This window comes from Canis lupus, chromosome 30 (genome assembly GCF_048164855.1).
Source record: "Canis lupus baileyi chromosome 30, mCanLup2.hap1, whole genome shotgun sequence".
Taxonomy (NCBI): Eukaryota; Metazoa; Chordata; class Mammalia; order Carnivora; family Canidae; genus Canis; species Canis lupus.
In genome coordinates, this window is record NC_132867.1 from 25,841,198 (window position 1) to 25,856,506 (window position 15,309).

The 15,309-nt window shown below is 38.9% G+C and overlaps 2 long non-coding RNA genes across 10 annotated transcripts in view; one reads left to right on the plus strand and one right to left on the minus strand.

Annotated features, from left to right (window-relative positions):
* The window catches only part of LOC140621525 (uncharacterized), a 461,525-nt gene that overhangs the window by 192,828 nt on the left and 253,388 nt on the right, over positions 1-15,309 (plus strand). The window lies entirely within an intron of this gene.
* Positions 871-15,187, minus strand: LOC140621521 (uncharacterized). The gene is made up of 3 exons (XR_012021259.1): positions 15,078-15,187; positions 13,820-14,068; positions 871-4,968 (listed from the first exon to the last, which is right to left on the minus strand). It is a non-coding gene; the product is annotated as an uncharacterized lncRNA (long non-coding RNA).

Genomic DNA, 15,309 nt, shown 5'->3' on the forward strand with positions numbered 1-15,309 from the left:
AATTTAATGAAGGCTAATTAGCATTTGAAAACTTGGTCTTGATGGAGTGCAGATATGCTCTAGAACTGATCTGATTTACTAATGGTACCCCAAATCAGTAAGTCCTAGACCTTGTACTACTACTGTTACCATCCTTTCCTTTCTCCTTTCTAACTTATTTCTCACGCGTATCTTGCGACTGTCCCCTCAGTCAGTAGCCAGTAGCCAAGAGGATCTGGAAATACTCTTCAGGCCACTCCTAATGTTCCAGTGCCCAGAGGTAAATGGAACCTTATGTGCTAGACAAGAGCATGTCACTGCAACCCCATCAGTGACTGCCCTTCCTGTGTGATCCAGTTGTGGGTCTGGGTGGGGGTGGGGGGGCTGCAGTGCTGATGTCTCAGCTGGTGGACTAGGAAGTTTACTATTGCCATTTCCTTCTCACCCACGCCCCAGGTTTCTGGGTATTTGCTCTGTATGCTTGCGTCCAATTGCAGATCCCATTGTCTCACATGACAAGTTGACAGCTGGCATTGCAGACAACTCCCAGCACCTCATTCCATCCCTGTTCCTCAGTTCAGACCCTTTCAAGAATGGGGCTGGCCAGGGCTCAGCTTAAGTTTACTCCCATCCTTTTTACATAAATGTTTTTCTCCTTCTACATGGAGCCAGTTCGCCTTCTGTGAGTTAGTATTTCTCAACTTCACCTAATTTGGTGTTAGCTGAGCCTTTTATTCAAAGCTTCATCTCTTCATAGGAGTTCCAAGCATATTTTCCTGCTTATGCATTATTCCAGCTGCAAATTCATCCAGCCATCTCTATAGAAACACATGTTCATAAAAATCAAAAGCAAAGAGATACCAAATAGGGAATATATTAAAAGGTTTTAAACTCACAGCTTATTTTCAGAAGGTGGACCTTAATAGGATGTTAACCTTCCATTGGGTGTGTATTCAAATAACTGGAGTAAAACCTAATATTATGCAGGCATTTAATGTAAAGAACACCAACCATCAAATTAAGTCCCTGAATAATAAAAGCTATATACCATAATGCTCTGTAGTGATATGATTAAATTATGGCCATTCAATCTGTTTTCTGATACCAACATGAACATAGGTTTTTCTTGTATAGTGGAAAATTGAATAATCTATTTTTGTCATTAATAGAATCTACCAATATTTATCTTCATGATGCTGTATTAAATATTAACTAATTGTGAAAATTATTAATGACACTGTAGCAAAGAAACATTCTAAGAGAAAGAGAGGAGAAAACCCATAGCCAGATCGGCATTAAAGTAGCAGGGCTCAAATGGTGTACTGTACCAAAAATTAAGATAGTTACTCTATTTATGGAGGAACCATTTAGAGAAAGACCAAGACGGTAGTCCTTAGAGTCCTAGTCAAAGGGACACACTTGTTTCTTACACTGTATGCCTATGAGAGCACCTTTGGGTGGATATTTCATGATAACAAGCATAATCATTATTAATTCTAAAGACTGATTAATTGCATGTATCCTATTGAATCATTGTGGGAATATAAATATTTAAACCAAATCAAATATATACACATATATTTACAAATATAAATAAATTTATTTGTCCAGATTCCTTAAAATTGGGACACTTTTGGAATCAATAAACACTTTAAGACTTTCAAAATGCTAAAATATTTGCTCATTTTCCACTGTGGGCTCCCTCTAGGGAATCAAATATAGTTTTACTTTCTGCTTTATTACCTACTGATGGTGTGTGGTTTAATTTTCTTCGAGAAGGAAACATGAAAAATAATGTGAATAGTGACACACTGGATTTAGGACAGTTAAATGTTTTGAACTTAGTTTCTACTGTAATTTTAAGTAATTGGACCAAGAGTCCTCCTTTAAAATAATATACATCAAGGAACATATAGTTTGATATGGATCAGGAAATTTCATTTCTTGTGCCTATGAATAGGAAGTTATTTATGAGGAACAGGATAATGGAAAAGTCTTCATGTGCCAAAATGACCTTCCCCAATAGCCAGCCATGGGACCTGCAGTGCTATCATTGTAGATGCTTCCTCTAGGTGCCTGGTAGCACCATGAGATGAAATGGCACCAGGGTCTAACCTGGAGCCATAGGTGTCGGTAGCACCTGGAACTCAGAAATCTCAGTAATTCTTTCTTCTGTTCTTTGTAATATCTAACACTTCTGTTCTTTGAAATATCTAACACCATGGTAAGTGAACAGTATACTTAATGCTGAAAAAATGCAATTATGAAACTCTTCACAGTCTTTATAATTATAAAGACACTAAAATGGTAGTTGTGGTCTAGAAGAATAAATTAGTTTTACAGATTATGAGAAAGAATAAAAGGGCTCTCTGCATTAGATAATGTTCATTCATTTATTCATCAGGCATTTGTTGAACACGTGATATGTGTTCTCAAAAAGCACATATGCAAATATAGAATTGCAATCTAAGAATGATAGGTGCTACCCTAGATACAGGCTTGTGAAGGGCTGATACTCTGGTAGTACTGGCAGGAGAAGTGTCATGAGTTGTTAGACATTAAAATAATTCCTTGCTGATTCATGGTCACTGTTTCAGGTTCCCCAAATGACCCTTCACTGCCCTGGCTTCCCAGACTCCTTCTTGGGATTCTCAGGGCCTCACTTCATCCAGCAATTAAGATTTGACAGCCCAGTTAAAGATCTCTCCGACCTCCCACCCTCAAACCCTGCTACCACATATTGATTGCTTGGTATCAACTTGTTCTTAGTGATTTTAAATATCACCCCTGCACAGCTGGTAAAAGAGTTTCCATTATGCTTTAACTTCTTTATTCGAACTTCCATTATTTCTTAGAATCAATTAATACAGGTGAATGCACCTACCCTGGAACTCTCAGATTAAAGCCCCCAGGTGGGATCTATAGGCAGGTTAAGAAGTAGAGGAACATAGCCCAAAGGTGTGTCCCGTTATTTGGAAAGGAACTCATCAGTTAAACTATGAGATTCTTGTCAAAGCTAAGGAAGAAATTCTAAGCCAGATGGGTCTCTATTTTGTTTGTATATTGGAGTCACCTGCACATAAGGAAGAAGACAAAAGGGGCACCTAGGTGGCTCAGTTGGTTAAACTTCTGCCTTCAGTGCAGGACATTATCCCAGGGTCCTGGGATGGAGCCCTGCATCAGGCTCCCTGCTTAGGGAATCTGATTCTCCCTCTCCCTCTGCCATTCCCCTGACTTGTGCTCTTTCTCTTTCTTGCTCACTGTCTCTCAAATAAATAAATAAAATCTTAAAAAAGGAAGAAAACAAAACCCAAAAATGTTATCAGTCTTACTCCAGAGATTTTAATTCAGCTGATCTGGGGTATGTTCTGGACACTGAACTTTTTTTAATGCTCCCCTAGGAATTTTAATGTGTAGTCAAATTTGAGAACCACTGCTTTAAGCAAAGAATAAAACAAGTTGGAACATCTGCCTTGGGAAAAGTATACAAGGCCTGAAAAAAGAAAAACATAAAAAATATATTGCTAAGGGGTGTGTGTGTGTGTGTGTGTGTGTGTGTGAGAGAGAGAGAGAGAGAGAGAGAGAGAGAGAATAAACTCAAAAGGTTATGGTGTAAGTGGCCTCAAAGCTAGACTTCCTTAAGTTTTTCCTATATTCTAGCAACAATATTATTATTATTTTTAGTTTTCTTTAATAGTGTGTCTCTGGATGATTGGCAGATTTAACAATTCTGATCACAAAGATCTTTGTTTATAATATTTCAGAGCTTTAATAACAGTATTATAAAAAAGCTCAGTGCACTAATTAGTGCTTCCTTCTCTCCTTATTGCTTTTCTCTAATTCCCTACTGCAGGTGTTACATGTCACTGTAAGGAGCTCACTTTCAGTTGAAATGTGACATCAGCCCTACTTTCTGGTGTGGTTTGGAATTAGATTGTGGTAAGAACTAGTTCCAAACCCTAAGCCTTGGGACAAGCCTCAGCTGCTCAGTAGCTCCTAACTTGTAGTTTTAATAAGTGCTCATCTGCTGAATGTTGGCCCATTCCTTAGAACTGGATTCTCTGGGGATCCCTGGGTGGCTCAATGGTTTAGCACCTGCCTTTGGCCCAGGGCGTGATCCTGGAGTTCTGGGATCGAGTCCCATATTGGGCTCCTGCATGGAGCCTGCTTCTCCCTCTCTCTCTCTCTAATGAATAAATAAAATATTTTTAAAAAAAGCAGGGGCAAAAGAAAAAAAAAAAAGCAGGGTCAATGATTGGCGATCAATGTCTTATCTCTAGAGAGGGCAGTCTAGGAAAGAAGTAGCAGACACCTATTTGTTCCAAGAGATGGAGTGTTTGGTGTTTTATGGGTGATATGGCGACCTTGGTTTTATCCGTGCCTACACAACATTATGAAGTAGAGTTGTTTGTCTTACTTTATTATGGTCTCTGAGTAACCTGTCTGACGTTGGTATTCCTGAGATTGTTTATATCCAATGGGAGAATAACATGTTTTAGCCGTTCGTGCAAGGCCACCTTCTGGATATCAAGGGCTGTTTTTCCTTTTTTCTCCATCAATAGTCTGGATGGTAATAGTGCTCAGGTTCTTTCTAAAACTAGGACATTGCCACAGCCCAGGTATGTTAGGGCTAATGCTGTGTCCATTTCTAGGCAGTCCCTTTTACCGAGAATGGCGGTGATAGTGGTGCCTCTCTACCACTGGTTAGGGGACTGCTAAGGATGGGATAATGTTCTGAAACCCTAAAATCTGACTTCATATCATAGCCTGCCTTGTCAAATCTCCTTCCCAATTACTGAACTGGACCCACCAGTATTACTTCTTGCTTCTATCAGACCCATTCTGAAAATTCACTGGACAGCCCATTGATTCTGCTACCCAGACTGTGTATCTGGGGTAGATACACACAGCTGATGGTAGTGATCAGAATTCCCTTCTTTTTTTTCTTCTAGTAGTGCAATAGTCTCCTCCCATGTCTCCCGAACAAGTCTGTGTGGGGAAAAAAAAACATTTATGTTGAGTCAAAACTTATCTCTTTGATACTCTCCCAATATTGTCCTGTTTTTGTCTGACAGTCCTTTCCCTTTTTTGTTGATTATGTGCTTGCTGGATGAATAAAGCATCTGCCATGTACCAGAACTCAGTAATATGGGGCGCTTTCCTTTATTTAGGAAGTTTGGAATGTTAAGACTGTTGGACTATATAATGTTAAGACAATGAGGACTATATAAAAGAAGACTGGGGAAGGGCACGGAGCAGATATGAAAGAAATGAGGCAATTAAGAAAACACAGTTCAGGGGCACCCGGGTGGCTCAATTGCTTGAGCATCAGTTCAATTTTGACTCACATCGTGACCTCAGGATCCTGGGATCAAGCTCCATGTCAGGCTTTGAGCTCACTGGGGAGTCTGCTTAAGATTCTCCCCCCACCCCAGCCCACCACTCTCTCCTCTTCCCCCTGCTCATGCACATTCTTTCTTTTTTTTTTTTTTTCTCTCAAATAAATAAATCTTAAAAAGAAAGAAAATAGGGCAGCCCCAGTGGCCCAGTGGTTTAGCACTGCCTTCAGCCCAGGGTGCGATCCTGGAGATCTGGGATTGAGTCCCACGTCGGGCTCCCTGCATGGAGCCTGCTTCTCCCTCTGCTTGTGTCTCTGCCTCTCTCTCTCTCTGTGTCTCATAAATAGATAAAATATTTTAAAAAAGAAAGAAAATACAGCTCATGGTGGATAAATTTTCAGTGAAGAATGAGAAATGAAAGAGAATTACAGGCCTTTACAGTTAGTTCCCTTATCATTCTAAGTTATCTTCCAGTCCAAAAAAATATTTCCTCTGACTCTCTGATATAATTACACAGTTACCCAGGAATGGTGGATGGTCACATCATAAGGGGTAGTAAGTAAAAAAAAATAAAGAGAATGTATAAAAATAGGAAGAAATTAAGGTGATTAGAATGATCCCTACAAAGAGAAAAGATGCACACATTTTTCCATTGTTGTAAAAAGAAACTCCGAAATACAAAGAAAAGGCCAGGTGACTTGGTCAAGGTCGCTTGGGACCTTAGAGCAGAATGAGGGAGTGAATTATGTTCACTTTGTCCACCAGACTGTGATGTCTCTCAGTAGCAGCCTACCTGCAGGCTAAACTCATCTAGTTAGCATAGTTAGCACTGTGCTTACCACAGAGACTTGAAGAGACTAGCAGAATCACCATTTCAGGAAGAAGATTTATAGCTGTACTTAATGAATTTGAGTAGTTACTTTTGTAAGTATCCTCACAAATATGTCTAGTATGGAGAAACAGAATTTAGCCTTGATAGCCACCTCAAAAATGTTGGCTGTGAATGCTTTGTTAGTGACACATCTGGCTAGAAAGGAAATGGTATGTTTATGAACTGCCATGAAAAAAAAAATCTCTGCAAGATTCACATTTGGACTACAGTGAGATACAGGTGATCTTATGGATTATTCAAGAGAACTGTCTTGGGAACCAGCGACTGCAGTGATTCTGAGGATTACCTATAGAAAGTCAAATTGGGAGGGTAGATTATTCTGTCTTTACATAGGAGTTATTTTACTTTTTAGGAGAGTATCCAGCATGTATTAAAATAGTTTTATCACTTGCTTATTTTCTTGAAAAACTATTGTCGTAGTACAGTACAACAGAACAGTACTGGTCAATAATTGGGTTTAAAGTCAGAGGCACACACGTGCAGAAACACACACAGGTTTCACAACATATTCTTAATTATTATATTTATAGAAGTTTGAGAGAGGCTAAAGGAACTACTATTATAATGTAAAAGATTGGACCTATTAGTGGCAAGGTCATACCAATTCTAGCATTCCACAGGGTTGAGACCTAAGTACAATTGAATCACATTTTTTTCCACTCAAATTATCAGGCCTTAAGGATACATTTGATCTACTGCAGGCCATTATTATACTTTTTATCAAATTATATTCTGTCTGCCTTGAAATGATGATGACATTCTTTATAAGGCCATTAGATTAACCCAGATCATGAGCTTTTGGTGTAGATGGATATTTAGGGCCAGGAAGAAAAAAAAATGGTGACAAGAATGACTTGTTTTCTGAGTAAACACAACTTAGAGGAATGTTTTACTGGGAGAGCCCTCTCTACTCCCTCTAGCAAGTCATCTGACTCCCTACTTGTTCATGTAGGCTAATGTGCCCTCGGCCAGAATATTCTTAAGATATACCCCCATCCCACCATGTCTAGCTTCCTTGTATTGCTTTCTCTTGCTCTCCCAGGACAACTATAAGAAGAAGAGTAGAGAATCAGATATATTAATGCTCCATAACATTTCTAGTCAAGGTATGGACATGGAGTTCAAATGACTAATTTAGTGGCTCACTTCTATAAATGCCATATGTATGACTAATGCATTCTTGAGACCTGTCCAGGACAAAGCAGCCCTCATCAGTGGTATGATTTATGCTTTATTTGCAAACATGGACCTTGTGGCCTGCAGCTCCCCACTGGCTCTCTCCCCTTAATTGTCAAACCTCTTCCAAAACAAGCTTTGCCATCTTCTCTCATCTCAGGGGCTGCCATCCTGCAGAGCCTTTATTCTCAACCAGCTGGTTTCAACTGGTTTTGACTGTGGCAGAAATGTTGTTGACATAGCAGATGGTCTTGATATTTCTGAAAACCAGCAACATGTTTGCCATTTCCACCTCCACCCTCTTGGCTACTGTTTCTCCTTCAAGTGCTTTGGGTCATTTTTAGCAAACCTGTATAATCTGATTTTTTTTTATAAATATCAGATTAAGAGAAGTGTAACACATAAATACCCTTGCAGAATATAGACAGAGGAAGAATTTTAGGACTCTTCCACACACATTAAAAAAAGAACCTGTAAGCTGAGATAAATTTTTGTTTGGCATGATGGGTTTTTAGATGAATTAGACTGAGCAAATAGTGAGTAGATTTTAAATATTTTAGGTACGAAGTATCAACCAGTGAGATGTGGCTGATGGGTTGTACTAAAAGAAATAGGGTCTAATATTCATGATGTTTGAAACCTTTTTTAAGAGTAATATACCATTGAGTAATGTTTTTCCTTATTGAACACAAGAGGACTTGAGAGAAGGGCGAGTGTAATTGGGTTAGAGAATATTACCCAGCAGTGACTCCAGAGCCAAAGCAGAATGAAGGTGCCATAACAACTTGATGATCTGGGACTCAATCCAGCCATTCTGAAAAATTAAAGCAGACTGATTTATTCTTTCTTGTTTGCCCCATGCAGGCAGGCAATGTGAATAGTCTCTTAACTTGCTAAATAATGGTGTAAAAACCTCTGCTTCACTCGAGCTATATAAATACAATTTTGGAAAATGCTCATTCTCCTGGAAAGGACTGCACAGATGGGAAGGAGACATGAGTAATGGTGGCCCCACAAGATTCAGCCAGCCTCTTATGACTCATCATGCTTCTCCAAGTCTGTAGGACTCACTGACTGAGAGTGTACTTTTGTTGGCTAACTAAGGATGGGTGAGGACCCTGCTTCCAGAAAGTCACAGTTAAGACACAGTTTACTGAGTACAAGTCTCTCCTTCCCAAGGTAGTAGTAATGATCACAAAGGAGTGACATTTAGCTAATTGATTCCTCTGAATGCCAGAAGCAGCATTCTGAGGATGAGAGCATAGGACTCTATGGAGGGAGTAAGTAAAAATGCTGGAGAAACTTGTGTAGGTGAACATCAGATGTCCCAGGTAGGGCAAGTTGAATGACAAAAACCATTTTGAGCGCGAAATATATGTGTGGGGTGGGGAGGAGTGGGATGGGGAAAAAGACATACACATTGCATAACAAAGCATCAGAGCCAGCTCCATGGGTCATTATGAGAACCTAGGGGTAGAGGGCCACGGGGTATCTAATTTTCAATCCTTCTTGCCCTGCTGATAATGTTAGTAAGGTCTCCAAATTAATGCACTGCTTGAATTAAATGGTTTACTCCATAATGGAAAACAGCTCACTAAGCGAAGAATATTCTGGTAACCTTACCATTAAATCTAGCTTCCTATTGCCAAGCATAGAAAAGGAAGAATAATTAAGAGAATTTAGGTACTATGAAAAATGATTAATTTTTTTAAGATTTTTATTTATTTATTCATGAGAGACAGAGGGAGAGAGAGGCAGAGACACAGGCAGAGGGAAAAGCAGGCTCCCTGCAAGGAGCCTGATGTGGGACTCGATCCTGGGATCACGCCCTGGGCCAAAGGCAGACACTCAACCACTGAGCCACCCAGGTGTCCCATTACGAAAAATATTTAACAACTAGATGGAATGCCTAATAATCAGAATAAACACAGTTGTAGATCTGGAGTATTTGCCAGATCATGGGGAGTTCAGAGGAACCAGAGATGGTGGGGGAAGGAGTTCTAGGATAATTCTAAGGTAACCCAAGGATTTTAGTACTTTAGTAGCCATATATGCCAGACAAACATAAGCCCTGAAAACAATCAACACTCTTATAAGTCATGTAGTACAATAGATTTGTCCTAACAGGTTAAGAGTCCATTTCAGAAGCAGTACTAAAGTTTATAGAACCAAGGAAAGAGCCTACATTTGAGACCTTTCACAGGTGAGAAGGCTTCTTACTTTTTATCAAACTGTATCTTTAGCCAAATAAAATAATGATAACAATAATAATAACAACAACGACAATAATAGTAATTCTCCCTTGCCTTTTCTTTTTAACAGTAGACAGGCATTTCAAGGCAAAAGTATAAAGATTCAGCAAAATGTTTACATTCAGATTGCATTACTGGACACCTAGGTGGCTCACTTGGTTAAGTGTCTAACTCTTGGTTTCAGCTCAGGTCATGATCTCGTGGTTGTGAGATCGAGCCCCACATCAGACTCTGTGCTTAGTGTGGAGTCAGCTTCAGATTCTCTCTCTCTCAAATAAGTGAATAAATAAGAATAAATAAGCAAAATCTTTAAATACAGATCACATGAAGCATGAGGATCATTCAAATACAAGTTAAGTTGATCTGGTCCTTCTAGATTAGATTCTCAATTCTTACAGTGTTCACCAGTAACTATATATTCAGAACAGATGTTGAGCCCATTGGGGATGCAATATGGCTTCTGATCCAGGTTATTACTAGGAACTATAGAACCCTTGACATATTTGAGAGTAGTGTAATTCCCAGAGTGTGTTTGGGTTCTAAAACATTTTGGAAACAATTGGTAAACATGTGCGAACACACTATATGTGTAATTGTCCTTGAAAGCAGGTGTCTAATTGTTTAGTGACTATATAACTTGGGCCTTTTTTCTCAAGAAATTGGAGGCGGTCAACATTTTAAGAAACTATACTTCACACAAACTCATAGAACATAGCTCAAGTGATATGCCTATGGGTCTTGAATATTTATTACTCTTTCCTCATAGAAAACTCATCTATCCACTCATCATTTCTTACTACTTACTGCAGATATTCCTTTTTTCTTTCTTAGGCAAAGAGTAATTTCAGTGATATTATAAAAAAGAATAAAGAATTTTATATTAGTTTAAAAATTGCTTTATACCATATTTCAGTTAGAAAAAAAACAGAATTCATATATTTTTTCACAAATAAAGTTTTCATTGTATTTAAAATAAAATATTTGATAAAATATGCCATATATGAAAAATATGTATAGAGAGGTTGGGTCAAGCTCAAAATAACATTGTAGGTGTTAAATTGTACCAATTAGAGGTAGATTCCAATATTAGAAAAAGTTTTTTTCCAGGCTTTCTATGGTTTTATTTAACAGACATTCCACCTGAGTTCTAAATTTATTTCTTAAAGCAGCTAAGCTTCCAGGAGATAAATTATACTGCAAGGTAAGAGTTTATAAGGAAACACACACAAATATCCCCTCACAAATGACAGTGGATGCAATCCCCCCTCACATCCACCACTCGATAGTCTACTAGAATTCCAGATGAGATGAATGGAAATATGGAATTAAAGTGATTCTTTCAAAATCATAATGATTAACCAATAAACAAGTCCTAAAATAGGGTTTTAAAATTCCTCTTTCATGACCTGTATTTTTAGCCTATTTGAGCATTACAGATACCCATTTATACACTGCCCCCCCAACCTTGGAATTTCACCAAAAGCACTTGGATTTTGTCTTGCAGCAGACAGTTTAAGACATTATATTTGTTCTACCTCTGCTCCTCTGCTTTTTCCTTGCTCTATTTCAAGGCAGAATTCAAGCTTCAAAAATTCCTTGCTGCATGGATGTGAGCCTGGCAGAAAATATAAGCGATCTTAAATCCAAGGCTTCTTTTTTGTTTTATATACAAGCCTCAGCCCTTTAGAGGAGGTGGAGTCCTCCAGTTGGTGAGGAATGGAGGAGAGATTTTGCAAGCTGTTTGTGCTGTGGAGTTGAGCCATCTGGCAGCACCAGAGAGAATTAGGAGTCCTCAGAAAGAATGGCTCTGTGTTCCTAGACTTGCCCAAATCCCCAGGCCCTAAATGTGACCCAGGGGCCATGTTACAGGATGCAAGGAGAACATAAGTATTCTCAGAACTAGAGTGAAAATTGAAGGGTCTTAAAAGGACCTTTCCAAAAACTGTAACTTTATTTTATCCTAACCAATGCTTTATCCATGAGTGTGTGTGTGTGTGTGTGTGTGTGCACGCGCGCGCTTGGACACACACGGGGGTGGAGAGGTTGGAGGATGGGGCTAAGCATATGTGGGAATTCCAACAGTATGGTCACAATTGAAATAAGTTGATTTAAGGAAATGAAGATGTGATATTTCTCTTATTTAATGTATTCTAAATTCAAATCTACCCAGATGACCATTGAGGATTATACATAAAGAACCAAACCTTTAAGCTTAAATATAAATGGAACCTATTTGTTTTCTAGGAAGATAAATACATCATACTTATTATGTTTATCTCTCACAGTTACTTCATGTCAAATTGTTCACATAAAACATGTTACCTGCCAAATGGGGCCACTTATTGTTTTAACACCTTCATCCTCTAGACAGGTGTAGTAAATGTTACTTTTTGGTAAGCTCAAAATACACAGATTCACTTCACAAATATTTGCAACTAGTGTTCATCATACACCATGTCTACCAGATACCAAACACTGACCTAGGTTTGGGAATGTGAAAATAAATGACATACCATCCAGCTCCCAAGGCACTGAGTCCCTGTGTTGAAAATCTACTTTACTCTCAGATTTCTTACCCTCTGAGGGAACCCTTGTTTTTAACAGAGATCGACCAACCAACAGTATCCCACTTTTGGATGTTTTGCCAAGGACTGTTCATCAGCCCCACTCTTCTAGAAGATAATTTTGTATCTAAAGCAGATAAGGCTTCCCATTCCCCATCGTGTTGTAGGATGCATATGGCAGGAGTGATGACTATGAGCATATGCTAGAAATAAGACTGTATTTCACCAAAATATCAGAAAATCTTTATATTTCAACATGGGCTTACAGATCTTCATATAATGTGAGTTCAAGTAAATTTACATTATATGGATCGGCCAACTCCTAAACACTTTGCTACACTAGTCAATATCTTTATCAAATGTCTCTTCATTGTCTTAGATGGGATTATCACCACCTACAAATATCTTCTCTTTTTTTTTTAGTCATTCAACAATCTATATGACACAACAGAAGTGTCAGGAACTGGATCAGGGAATGGTGGTTGAGGGTTAGGGCGCCCTTGCTTCTTTGGTTAAACTCAATACTTTTATTGATTAGATTAGCATTTTCTCAGCTCTCTTAATTTGAGGAAATACATTTTTTTGGAGAAAATATTGAGTTATGATTCAGCAGTCTAGAAAGTGAGGTAAAGTTTAGAGATATTTTGTAAGTGGTACTCTAAACCAGACTCTTGTCCTGAAGAATCTTTTTCTTTTTTCCCTCTCTTTCTACAGCATTTATTTCCTCTGGTTCAGGCTGTCTATAGCAGAAAGAACAACTTGGAGATTAAACATCAGTGTTATTCTAAAAGCAATCATCTGCAAAATTCAGATTCTCTCTACAATGACTGCGTTGAAAGATGAAAAATTCAGTCACACAATTGGTTTTTTTAGTCTTGAGAATATCAAGCAGTTTGACTGATTTTTCCTAGAGTGACTGTTTAGTCTTGTGGGATGATGTGCCCCATAGGTAGGACAGCCTGCCAAGTTGTTCTCACAGTTTTTGCACCCCAATTATCAGCAGAGTGTCTAGACCAATCACTTAGCTACCGGATATCTTCTAGGGCACAGATTTAAGAGAACTGGTTCTAAAAGTCACTTTTACTCCTTTATTACATAGGTTTTCTCCTTTCAGTCCCAATCGGAGGGCAGAGTGTTTTCCTTCCACTCTAATATTTTTGTTCACCTACAATTACTATTCAAAGGTAACCTGGAAATTGTTCACAGGGAGATATTTATGATGCACTGTATGAGACTATCGTCCTATACCGTGTATGGTTGCTATAGCTCACCTATCAATCAGAGCTGTAATTAATAACTGGTTTCAGAGTAAGTGAATAAAGGAATGATTGAATGACTATAACCAAAAATCAATGGGTAAAAATGAGTATAGGAGTTGCTGAGTAATAGGATACCATAAGAATTACTTAAATATTTTTACCAGATTGCATTTTTTCCAAGTAAGAAATATCTTCAGTTCTAATATTAAACAACTTAGGATATCCTATTGTTTTACCCAGTGTCCAAGCAGGAAACAACATACTCTAATGCACTGTCGAAAAGAGTTTAATGGAGAGATTATGTATAGTGATGCGGGCAGGAGTACGTGTAGTAGCACAACAAAGGATAGTGTAGTACCTTGGAGCCAGTGAAAGCAGGAATTCTGAGGGGCTGCATGGGAAATAGTTACTAGAACATAGAGTAACCAGGTGGAAACATTCGCTCAGTAGAAATTGTGGCCTTAAGTAGAGTGTCAGAGCTGATTTGTGATGACGCAGGAGAAGGTTACTAGTGTAATAAAAGTTCTTGCCTCATTCTCCACTAATCTTGAAATTTCTTGGCACATATCTTCCATTGGCTGGACTGGAAACCAGAGGACAAGGAAACCTGTTGGTGTAGTTACTAGAGGTTAGTTTTGGGGCTTAGAGCAGAGTGGAGAGGAGTGGAGAGTGAATCTGGAGGAGCAAACAAAACTATCCAGGTGCCTCCTTTAATTAGCTGACGTGGTGGTCTACAAACTATTGACACTTTCCTCCATATCTATATGTGCAGGGTAATCAGAAGTAGGAAAAACGTGTGTCAACAATGAAGGTCAAACAAAAAAGAAAGAAAAGCATTGCATTAGGAAAGAAGAACAGAATTTGTCTATTTTAGATTCCTAATGGTGTAATCTGTTGAAAAACCAAAGTTAAACAGCATTAATATCCCTCAGATTTGTTTGATGAAAGGGCTAAAAGTTGTCCACTTTTTTTACCCTTGGTATTAAAAAGAAAAAAGTCTTCAATTCTGTCTTTAAAAAATGCATTGGGTTCTTTTTTTTCTTTAAATATTTTATATATTTATTCATGAGAGAAGAGAGAAGCAGAGACATAGGCAGAAGGAGGAGAAACAGGCTCCAAGCAGGAGCCCGATGTGGGACTTGATCCCAGAAATCCGGGATCACGTCCTGAGCCAAAGACAGCCGCTCAACCGCTGAGCCACCCAGACGTCCCAAAAATGCATTGGGTTCTTTAAAACTGGAGTCTGTACTGAGATCCTTTAAGGGAGTGCTTTCAGGACACATCTTCAAGGATATGAAGAAAGCAGAAAGTGCAGGGGAAAGAAGTTAAACAGAAGTGTGGTTACTGCTCGCTCCCATCAGTCAGAGTCCAGGGGGAGCTCTGGAGGAAGAATTGGTACCACACGACTGTCCTGCAAGGATGCTACGCATAGAATGGGTCATTAGGCGCAGACTACTCTGGTGGTGGTGGAAACATTCCTCCCAGGGGCTCTCCTTGGCTGACTGGCAAATTTCTAGATGAGGGTGCTTCTATGAGCCACTAGAAACCAACAGTAGCGCCAAGGGATGGGTGCATTGATCTAGAAAAGATCTGGGTGGGTCACATCTGCTACATACCTGTAAGCTCTTAGGCAGAACCCAGCTTACTCACAAGTGTTCCCAAATTCTAGCTTCAGGGGCTGAGTATGCCTTTTACTACATTGCAGAACACAGTAAATCAGCTCATCTCTGACTAAATATCAACCAGGGAGAATTATTTCTGACATTATTTGTTGTCATTGTGACAACACAATGGGTGTGGGTTAAACCTGAATAGCTATGAACCTATGGCAGTCCCTCAGATAACAGA